At 40.9% G+C, this 12,134-nt stretch overlaps 1 pseudogene; it reads right to left on the reverse strand.

Annotated features, from left to right (window-relative positions):
• Positions 1-1,068: 1,068 nt before the first annotated feature.
• LOC102416521 lies at positions 1,069-1,847 on the reverse strand (annotated as a pseudogene).
• Positions 1,848-12,134: the final 10,287 nt, after the last annotated feature.

Below are 12,134 nucleotides of genomic sequence, written 5' to 3' on the forward strand. Positions count from 1 at the left end.
TAGTTCCTCTACTGTTCAGCCAGCTTTGGAATAATTAATTGTTTATGTTTTGTCTCCAAAGCAAGCAAGAACAATCCCATTTGAGGATTTGCTGCAGAGAAGCTGTCTCTCTCTACAGCGCTATGGACTGATTCCTGCTCCCCCTAGAATTCATATGTTGAAGCCCTAATCTCCAATGTGATGGTACTAGAAGGTGAGGACTTTGGAAATAATTAGGTCATAAGGATGGAGCCCCCATCATGGAATTAGTGCCCTTATAAAGACCAGGGAGCTTGCTTGCTTCTTCTCCTTTCTCCCTTTACATCTCTTTCCCTCTCCCATTCTCTCTCCCTCCTCTCTATTTCTCTTTTCCTCTCTCTCCCTTTCTCTCTCTCCCTTTCTCCGTTCAATGTGAGGACATAATGAGAATACACCTATCTACACTCTAGCAGCAAAGCCCTGATCAAGAACCAAATCAGCCAGCACCTTGATCGTGGACTTTACCGATTTCAGAACTATGAGAAATCAGTCTGTTGTTTAAACCATCCAACTCCTGTTACTGTGTTATGATAGCCTGAGCTAACACATACAAGTGTGTAACACATTTTTCTTTCTGTTCTGCTTGTGTTTACATGAAACAGAAGTCAGCCAGCAAGATCCTTGTTGCTAGAGAGCTATACTTTCAATCAACATGAAGCCCAAATCCCATGTACACCCTATTCATCTTGAAACTACACAGAAGGCAAATTTTATCTGATCAAAAATAAGAACATTTTGAGGAAAGCCAGCAATTTAATTTTGGGTGATGGCAGAGGGGTCTGATAATAAAGGTAAACCTTGGAATGGATAACACTGGCAGTTTTAAATGACACAACAGAAAAAAACATCAATTTATTCTTGAATGTTAGTTAACCCAAGCTATCAGAAGAGCTGAGATTTTAATCAAATAGTATGCCTTTTTCTTAAGAGGTCACCACACCCATTTCTAACTTTAGTAGTTGAGTTTCTTTTTCTTTTTTTTATTAATCACTTGGAATTATCTTTAATTAGGTACAAAGACTTTTCCAATCACATCACATAGAGATCATTTTATCCCCTGCTCTGTTTGGCTGCCAGTCTCTTGTCTCTCTCTTCAGCAGTGGTAAGGAGAACACCCTTTCCACAGGGAAGAGAGATACAAGGTTTGTTGCCTTTACCAATAAGGAAGATGTTCGAGAGCCATGTGGCAAAGCTGTTGCCATTCACATCTTTCACATGAACTACATTAAAGGAACCTGGATGTCTCTCCTGGTTGGTAATCACACCAATTCCTCCCAGGTTAGCACCTCCAGTCACCATGCACAGGTTACCAGTGTCAAATCTGATGAAATCAGTAGTCTTACCAGTCTCCAAGTCAATTTGGATGGTGTCATTCACCTTGAGGAGGGGATCAGGGTAACAGATGGTGTGAGCATCATGGATCACCAGATGAGGGACTCCTTTTGTCCCTACAAAGATCTTTCTTACTGTACAGTTTACACTTGGCCTCCTCAGGTGTAACACGATGAACAGCAAAGCGACCCTTGGTGTCGTAGATCAAATGAAAATGCTCTCCAGTCTTATCTATGCTGATGACATCCATAATACCAGCAGGGTAGGTTATATCGGTGCGGACTTTGCCATCCATCTTAATGAAATGCTGCATGCAAATCTTCTTTACTTCATCTCCTGTTAGGGCATACTTAAGTCTGTTCCTTAAGAAAATGGTTAGGGGGAAACATTTCCTCAGCTTGTGGGGCCAGGTAGATGGACGAGGAACAAACACACCAGTCACTTCGTCCAGCATCCAACGTTTCGGATGCTACACGCTTCTTGGGACCCTGAGTCATGGCTGCTCTAGGCACCAAAAGAGCGACTTTCTTTTAAAACATAGAAAGTTTAGACCAAAACTGGGAAAATACTTCTCATTAAAAGGAAGGTAAAACAAACATTTTCGTAAAATCGATCTCCCTTTTTTTGGCATGCATGTTCAGTCATGTCTCACTCTGTGACCCATAGAGTGTAGCCTGTCAGGCTCCTCTGTCCATGGGATTTTCCAGGCAAGAATACTGGAGTGGGTTGCCATTTCCTCCTCCAGGAAAATCTATCCCCTAAGACATTTCTGAAGTGATACCGACTCTGTATTTTCTCAGAAACTACCTGCAATAGAGGTTATACTGTTAGTTGCCTTTGAGCTATTATTGAAAAAAAAATAGCGACTGTCTTATCTTGATTTGCTGATGCAGGTAGCAATAGAGTTCCTTTAGATTCAGCTTGATTTGTCTTTTTTCATTGGCTTTATTAAAAGATATGAATATATGTATTTTTTATAGCTTGCAATGCACATACATTATTGTCTTTAATCTTTTCAATGACCCTGTGAATTTAGTAATATTATCATTGCTATTTTATTTTTTTTAGAGATGTAATTGGCTGCTAGAGAGGGAAAGGAATTTGCCAGGTGTTAATCAGTACAAAAGTGGTACAGCTTGAATCTTGCAGAACCCACAGGCTTTTATAGGGTACTTCTTGTCCTCCCCACACAAATGAAGTGTGTTCCTTTCTCAACACACACATACACATAAAACATAACTCGTTTCAGAGATTGATTACAATTGGCCACCTATATGAAAAAACTTTCACAGACATGGAATCCTTCATGACGAATTTTCTCCTTACAGGCTACAATCCTCATTTTGATTAGTGACTTGGAGATTAGATAGAAAGTAAAACACTCTGCTGGTTGGAGGTCTATTGAGTTCCCAAAGGATGATCAGACTCACCATGTCCCCAGTGGACCCACCCAATCAAATAAAGCTTTCTTTCTTCATCCTCATTTTAAAAAACTTTTCTGGAAGCCTTCCTGTGATGATAAATTTGCCTGCTAAAATTATGTCACTCAAGAGTTTTGAAAAATGTGTGTTGATTTATATTGACGATTGCTCAGCATTTTTCTATCCCTCTGACTTCAGACACCCCCTTGAAGACAGGTTCTAAAGGAGAACACCCTGCTAAAGTGTCTAGACCTTGTGGAGAACACTCAAGCAGAAACAGTAGAGTGGGCTTCACTGGGTGTGTGACCAACGTAAGTGAGAAACTAGCCTTGTAGTTAAGTGTGCCATGCTAGAATGAGGTCACTTGGATTTGCATCTAGGCCCTGCTATTTTCACTAAAACTGAGAATTTGGCTAAACTATTTAATAGTGTTGAATATTTAACTCATTGCTGTATCATGAGCACTAAATGAGTAAATAGAGGAAAGTACTTCAAAAGCATCAGGCACATAGAAACCACTATTAAAGTATTAGCTATTATTATTACTCGGAGAAGGCAATGGCACCCCACTCCAGTACTCTTGCCTGGAAAATCCCATGGACGAGGACCCTGGTGGGCTGCAGTCCATGGGGTCACTAGGAGTCGGACACAACTGAGCGACTTCACTTTCACTTTTCACTTTTCTGCACTGGAGAAAGAAATGGCAACCCACTCCAGTGTTCTTGCCTGGAGAATCCCAGGGACGGGGGAGCCTGGTGGGCTGCCGTCTCTGGGGTCGCACAGAGTCGGACACGACTGAAGCGACTTAGCAGCAGCAGCAGCATTATTATTACTATCAAAGGATGAGATGGTGGATGGCATTACTGACTCAATGGATGTGAGTTTGAACAAACTCTGGGAGATGGTGATGTACAGGGAAGCCTGATGTGCTGCAGTCCAAGGGGTCACAAAGAATCAGACACGAATGAATGACTGAACAATTACTATCATTGCCATGTAAAAAAAATTCTTCCTCTCGAACCTTTAGGGACAAACAATAATTTTTAAAACAGTTTTATGATAAAAAACCACTAATTTCCCCCTCTTTTTGTTTCCAAGTCAGAGCTCTGCAAACTACAGCACATGGAGCAAATCTAGCCCACGACTTGTTTTTGTATGACCAGCAAGTTAAGAAAGGCTTTACCATCTTAGGTTGAAAAAATATCAAAAGAAGAAGCCATTTCATGACACATGATTGAGAAGAGAAATATGAGACTTTGGGTGAAACATGAAACTCAAAGCCCAACTTTTCCCAAAGAAATCTCTCCAAGTTTCAGGCTCTTCTGTCCATACCATGATCTTGGTCTCTTTCCTAGCCTGGGGTAGGTGGCCAGCTGAGAGTCACAAAACAGGATTTTGACTCTCCTTTACAAGTCCCGATTAGGGGGTCCAGTTGCTTACTTTGGAATGTGGGAATGCTTGAGACTTTTTACCTGGGAATCTCAACCAAAAATGAGACAGGAAAGAGTCCTAATAAAAGATAAATTATTTGCCCCATACATACAACTTACCTTTGCATTTTATCTCAGGGTGAATACCAAAAAAAAAAAAAAAATAAAAAAAAAATAAAAGGAGAGAGAGAGAAAATTGGTTTTCTCATAATGTCTTTAGTTTAACGGCATTTAAAATCCTTACTTTGACAAATAAATTATACGGTAACCCATTTAAGCATGTTCTTAAAACAAGCCAACAGAACAAACACCTTTGATGTGTGGCTGAAATCTGGAGCTGTGATGAAATCTTAATCTCCTTTTCTTTCCAGTCTCTAGGCTTCTGTCCTTTACTTTGATCCACCCTGTATAAAGCTACTGGCAAATGTTTCACCGAATTTGATGTTATGCATTGTACATAAATTCACACACCCTCACATTTGCCTTGTAACAGAAATGGCAACTTGTAAATGATGACACAGCAATGACTCAGCAGTTTGAAGCCCTCCCAACAACTACCTCACCTCTTTATATGGAGCTTTATCCACACTTCTTCCCTGGGAAGCTTCCTTGATTACTGAGGGGATCAGTAGACAGACAGGCATCTACTTTCCATAAATGCTGGCAGACATCACCTGCAGAGAATCCCAAAGATGAGGGGAAAGGAAAATAAATAAGAAATAAATATGGGGCACAGTCCAGCAGAACTTGGTCTCTGAATAAGCATAGAACAAAGGTTGACTACCAGGTCATGGTGGGCAGTTATCTTATGTGTCTGGTCCACCACCTGATCATCTTGAAATGTAGAGAGATAAGGAAAATAATCCCTAAAATTCTGGGATCCTAACTACGGTTGGCTTCCCAGGTGGCTCAGTGGTAAAGAATCAGCCTGCAATGCAGGAGATGCAGGTTTGATCCCTGGGTTGGGAAGATCCTCCTGGAGAAGAAAATGGCAACCCACTCCAGTATTCTTCCCTGGAGAAGCATATGGACAGAGGGGCCTGGTGGGCTAGAGTCCACGGGGTCACATAGAGTTGGACATTACTTAGTGACAAAGTAACAACAAGAACAACAACTAGGGTTGAGGCAATTATGTCCCCCTTACGTTTATTTTCGTTGGGTATCAACTCTGACTAGGTTAGATTCATCAGTATACATATAAGGGACATCCCATAAGTGTTCCCTACAAAAGGGACAGAAAAACTGTGGCCCACCAGCCAAATCTGACTACGGCCTATTTTTGTACAACCTGTGAGCTAAGCATGATTTTTGTTTTCAGATGACTGAAAAGAATTAAAAGAAAGATACTATTTCATGACCTGTGAAAATTGTATGAAGTTCAAGTTTCAGTTTCTATAAACACAGTTGAATGGACCCCTGCCATACTCATTTGTATTGTTTATGGCTACTTTCACACTACACGGCAGAGCGGAGTAGGTTGGGTAGAAACGAAAGGGAGCACAATGCCTAGAATATTTACTCTGACCCTTTGCAGAAAAAGTCTGCCAACACTGCTGTATGATCATTAAGAAGAGCATGGATAAGGACGCCGCATCAGTATGAAGGAGTAGGCTGCGTCCCAATTCCCTTCCTAAAACCATGATGTTTGCTTGGTTGCTCAGTCATGTGATGTCTTCAAATCGGCACTGGCATCTGTCTTCTGCTCAAAATGAAAACATCCCCGGGAGGTCCCTTTAGTACTCCAGAAGAATACAATAAGGTGGGGAGGGGAGACGGAAGAAGAAGGAAAAAGTGATCAAGGGAGTTGTCTTGTCGTTTCTCACATACTAACCATCTAAAGGTTGAACAGTAGCCTTCTGGTAAACTCAAGGGTTGAGCCAGATAATCTGTGCTTCATTCTAGGTCTAAACTGCTCTGATATTCTCTCTGTTTTTACTCTCTTTCAGGCCTCAAGAGTTGTAAAATCTTACCCTTATCTTATTAAGTATAACTACGAAAATAGAAGTTGGCCTTAAAATATTAGGTTAGGGGTATCAGAGACTTTTGTAAAAGGACTGAAATCTTTAAAGGATATGACCTTTCCATATCCAAATGCTTACTTCCAAAGATTTGTCAGGAACACACATATGCCAACAAGGAGTTTATACTTGAGGTTGACTACCAACACACAATTACCATTAGAATATAAGCTTCCCAATGAAACTGTGACTTCCTGTCATTAAATAGATAATTCCTCAAAGGCAGAATGCACATCAGCTTCTGCTGTCCTCAAAGGGCGTTGTATTTAGTAGGAGGACACCGTAAACAGTGGTTGAGCAAATGTTTTATTTATTCAGACAAGTTTACATTTTCATTTCATGTTGCATGTGTATGTTAATTCATAACATAATTCTGGATATTTTGATACATTTTAATATGGTCATATTAAGTAAGCATTTGCGTGCACACATCACTATGAAAAAGATGGCTTAAACTTAACATTCAAAACACTAAGATCATGGCACACAGGCCCATCACTTCATGGCAAATGGATGGGGGAAAAATGGAAACACTGACAGACAGTTTTCTTGGGCTCCAAAACCACTGCACATGGTGACTGTAGCCATGAAAATAAAAGACACTTGCTCCTTGGAAGAAAAGCTATGACCGACCTAGACAGCATATTAAAAAGCAGAGATATTACTTTGCCAACAAAGGTCAGTTCAGTTCAGTTCAGTCACTCAGTCATGTCTGACTCTTTGGGACACCGTGGACTGCAGCATGCCAAGCTTCCCAGTCCATCACCAACTCAAGGAGCTTGCTTAAATTCATGCCCATCGAGTCAGTGATGCCACCCAACCATCTCATCCTCTGTCATCCCCTTCTCCTCCTGGCTTCAGTCTTTCCCAGCATCAGGGTCTTTTCTAATGAGTCAATTTTTCAAATCAGGTGGAGCTTGATCGAATCAAGTATTGCAGCTTCAGCTTCAGCATTAGTCCTTCCAATGAATATTCAGAACTGATTTCTTTTGGAATTGAATGGTTTGATCTCCTTGCAGTCCAAGGGACTCTCAAGAGTCTTCTCCAACACCACAGTTCAAAAGCATGGATTCTTCAGTGCTCAGCTATCTTTATGGTTCAACTCTCACATCCATACATGACTACTGGAAAAACCATAGCTTTTACTAGATGGGCCTGTGTCAGCAATATCTCTGCTTTTTAATATGCTGTCTAGGTTGGTCATAGCTTTTATTCCAAGGAGCAAGCAGTCATGACTGCAGTCACCATCTGCAGTGATTTTACAGCCCAAGAAAATAAAGTCAGCCACTGTTTCCACTGTTTCCCCATCTATTTGCCATGAAGTGATGTGGCCAGATGCCATGATCTTAGTGTTTTGAATGTTGAATTTTAAGCCAACTTTTTCACTCTCCTCTTTCATCAAGAGGCTCTTCAGTTCCTCTTTGCTTTCTGCCATAAGGGTGGTATCTGCCATAAGGATGCATATCTGAGGTTATTGATATTTCTGCCGCCAATCTTGATTCCAGCTTGTGCTTCATCCAGCCTGGTATTTCATAGGATGTACTCTGCATATAAGTTAAATAAGCAAGGTGACAATATACAGCCTTGATGTACTCCTTTCCTAATTTGGAACCAGTCTGGTGTTCCATGTCTGGTTCTAATTGTTGCTTCTTGACCTGTATACCGATTTCTCAGGAGGCAGGTCAGGTGGTCTGGTATTCCCATCTCTTGAAGAACTTTCCACAGTTTGTTGTGATCCACACAGTCAAAGGCTTTGGCATAGTCTATAAAGCAGAAGTAGATGTTTTTCTGGAACTCTCTTGCTTTTTCAATGATCCAACAGATGTTGGCAATTTGATTTCTGTTTCTTCTGCCTTTTCTAAATCAAGGTTGAACATCTGGAAGTTCTCTGTTGATGTACTGTTGAAGCCTAGCTTGTAGAATTTTGAGCATTACTTTGCTAGCATATGAGATGAGTGCAATTATGCGGTAGTTTGAACATTCTTTGGCATTGCCTTTCTTTGGGATTGCAATGAAAATGGACCTTTCCAGTCCTGTGGCCACTGCTGAGTTTTCCAAATTTGCTGGAATCAAACCGTGGTCTCCTACATTGCAGGCAGATTCTTTACCTGCAATGTAGGTAAAGGGAAACCCTACCAAGAAAAGTCTCTATAGTCAAAGCTATGGTTTTTCCAGTAGTCATGTATGGATGTGAGCACTGGACCATAAAGAAGGCTGAGCACTAAAGAATTGATGTTTTTGAACTGTGGTGTTGGAGAAGACTCTTGAGAGTCCCTTGGACTGCAAAGAGATCAAGCCAGGCAATTCTAAGGGAAATCAACCCTGACTATTCATTGGAAGGACTGATGCTGAAGTTGAAACTCCAATACTTTGGCCACCTGATGCAAAGGGCTGACTCTTTGGAAAAGATCCTGATGCTGGGAAAGACTGAAGGTGGAAGGAGAAGGGGACAACAGAGGATGAGATGGTTGGATGGCATCACTGACTCAATGGACATGAGTTTGAACAAGCCATAGGAGTTGGTGATGGGTGGGAGGCCTGGCGTGCTGCAGGCCATGGCTTCAAAAAGAGTTGGACATGACTGAGTGACTGAATAACAACAGCAATCACTATGTACTGCATAAAAGTTTCAGCATACACAAACGAAATACAATAGGCACACTCAGTTCAGTCACTCAGTCGTATCTGACTCTTTGCGACCCCATGAATCGCAGCATGTCAGGCCTCCCTGTCCATCACCAGACCCCTAAAAACCATTCCAGAGTTTTGGGTTACATAGACCAAAATAACATTCATCCATGAAGTGGGAAACCTGTCATATGAAGTGAGCACTATGAAAAAGTTTCCCAAATGACAAATAAATATATTCCATTTGTAAATATACAAGCAAGAAATTTATAGGGAAGAAACACAGATGGTTTTTAGCTATTGAATTTGGTAAACATTTGGGGACAAGACAAATAAAAAATACATCTCCTAAGTAATTATGAAGACACACTTTGGATAACTCTCTTCTATAAGTTAGTATTTTCCTTCCTAAAGTCAAGAATATTTATAAAATTTTTCTCATCAGAGTATGAATTCATAGGCAATTGCAGCAGGGTTATCTACAAAAGTTATCATCAGAGCCCATTGCAGTAAGAATTCAGAGGAAGCTTGTACCATCAACATTTGTATGGAATGTACAATTAGCCACTAAGAGCACAAAATATTAGAATAATAGAAACACAGTGACTAAAGGTCTCTGTGCTTCAGGGACTTAACTCAAAATATAAACGTTAACTGACACAAAGACTCACTCCCAAATTCAAAGAAAACATTCTTTTATTGTTGAGAAGAGATATTGGGCCAAAAGGACTCTACTAATGTTTGTCATCAATGTCCTGGGTCCCAGAATGATGGCATTGTTCAGGGTTCTTGGTTCCATATAATGGAAACCAACTCGGATTACTTGAAAGCAAAAAGCAATTTTTCCTAAGGATTGGGAGTAATTTTCAGGATTCAGGCAGAGCTAATCAACCAGGCACAAAAGTGGGCAAAATGAAGGGAGGCCAGAACCACAGCCAAAATCATTACAATGGGACTCGATGTAGGACCTTATTGTGGCCATGTTATTCCAGCATCACTGCTAGCCCTACCAACAGTAGACAGTGGAAATCACTGCGGCCACTACAAGGTGAGTTCGAGAATGCCCCTCTACTTCTTTGTATCACTGCCCCAGAGTCAAAGCCCGAGGGAGGAACACAGTAGATTTTGCTGTCGTTGTTCAGCTGCTAAGTTGTATCCGGCCCAGCAACCCTCTCTGTCCATTTGGATTTCTCAGGCAAGAATCCTGGAGTGGGTTGCCATTTCCTTCTCCAGGGACAATAGGCTTTGCTTTGGTCAGATACTTATTCCCTACCTTACATCAGGGGAATGGGATAAGAACATCTTTTTTTAAAAGAAATCTTTTTTTAAGATCTTGAAATAAATTTCCTTAATGAGAGTCAAGGTCCTGCTCAACCTGATCTTTTTTTTGTTTTTTTCTTCTAATTTTAATATTTATTTATATTATTAATTATTTATTAATAATATTTATTTAATTATTATTTAAATAAATAATATAGATTTAATATTTATTTATTTAAATGATATTTATTTGTATGGGATCTTAGTTGTAACATCTTTCATTGCTACATGCAGGCTGAGTTGCTCTGCAGCATGTGGGATCTTAGTTCCCTGACTGGGTATTGAACCACATCCTCTGCATTGGAAGGCAGATCCTTAACCTCTGGCCCACCAGGAAAGTCCCACGCTTCCCCTTATCTTCAGCTTTCTTCAAAATAAGCATGGTTTTCAGATGTAAGATGAATGTCCTTTTGGTTGCTCTCCCCTTTTGCGAGGAAGTGCAAAATAAACACAGATATCACCATTACACATGAGAGGGCATAAACGACAACACATGATGAAATATTATAATTCTAGCAACAAACAACTGTTCCACGGTCAATCCTAATGGGGGAATAGCACTTCACTTCACTTCTTGTGCCTCTAGTTCTTCTAGAATTGAAACCAACAAGAAAGATACCGAAGTCAGTTCCTCACATCCTTCTGCAGCCACCTGTGGCGAGCACCCCAGTTCCACTGGGCTGTGGCCATTGGGTAAGTTTGGGAGGACAGTAGAGGATGGCAAGGAGATCCGGTCTCAGGGAAAGGAGGAAAGGTCGCAATGTCCACGTTCACCCCAACAACGAAGGGTGTGAAGAGAGTTGTGTGGGGCCTTTAGCTTCAACTCCATAGGGACAGGGAGATTCATAATGGGAGCATCCCTAACTAATGAGACAATTACAGATGGCCAGAATGGCGATATTGTCCTTCAATTCCTGACCAGTCCAGGTATGGAAGGCTAATCAATGACACCATTATGGGAGGCCAACACTCTGACTTTGACCTTGAACTAGGAGGCCCCAGACTCCACAAGGGACCCTCACAGTGCCAGAGTCCATCAAAATCTAGAGTCATCCAGCTTCTTCCTTTTTTAAAAAAAAATTATTTATTTTTTATTGAAGGATAATTGCTTTACAGAATTTTGTTGTTTTCTGTCAAACTTCAACATGAATCAGCCATAGGTATACATATATACCCCCCTTTTGAACCTCCCTCCCATCCCCTTCACCATCCCACGCCTCTAGATTGATACAGAGCCCCTGTTAGAGTTTCCTGAGCCATACAGCAAATTCCTGTTGGCTATCTATTTTACATATGGTAATGCAAGTCTCCATGTTACTCTTTCTATGCATCTCACCCTCTCCTCCCCTCTCCCCACGTCCATAAGTCTGTTCTCTATGTCTGTTTCTCTATTGCTGCCCTGCAAGTAAATTCTTCAGTACCATTTTTCTGGATTCCGTATATGTGCGTTAGAATATGATATTTATCTTTCTCTTTCTGACTTACTTCACTTTGTATAATAGTTTCTAGGTTCATCACTTCATTAGAACTGACTCAAATGCGTTCCTTTTTATGGCTGAGTAATAGACCAGAGATCAAATTGCCAACATGCGCTGGATAATCAAAAAAGCAAGAGAGTTCTAGAAAAACATCTATTTCTGCTTTATTGACTATGCCAAAGCCTTTGACTGTGTGGATCACTATAAACTGTGGAAAATTCTGAAAGAGATGGGAATACCAGACCACCTGACCTGCCTCTTGAGAAACCTATATGCAGGTCAGGAAGCAACAGTTAGAACTGGACATGGAACAACAGACTGGTTCCAAATAGGAAAAGGAGTACGTCAAGGCTGTATATTGTCACCCTGCTTATTTAACTTCTATGCAGGGTACATCATGAGAAACACTGGGCTGGAAGAAGCACAGGCTGGAATCAAGATTGCTGGGAGAAATATCAATAACCTCAGATATGCAGATGACACCACCCT

This window comes from Bubalus bubalis, chromosome 1 (assembly GCF_019923935.1).
Source record: "Bubalus bubalis isolate 160015118507 breed Murrah chromosome 1, NDDB_SH_1, whole genome shotgun sequence".
Taxonomy (NCBI): domain Eukaryota; kingdom Metazoa; phylum Chordata; class Mammalia; order Artiodactyla; family Bovidae; genus Bubalus; species Bubalus bubalis.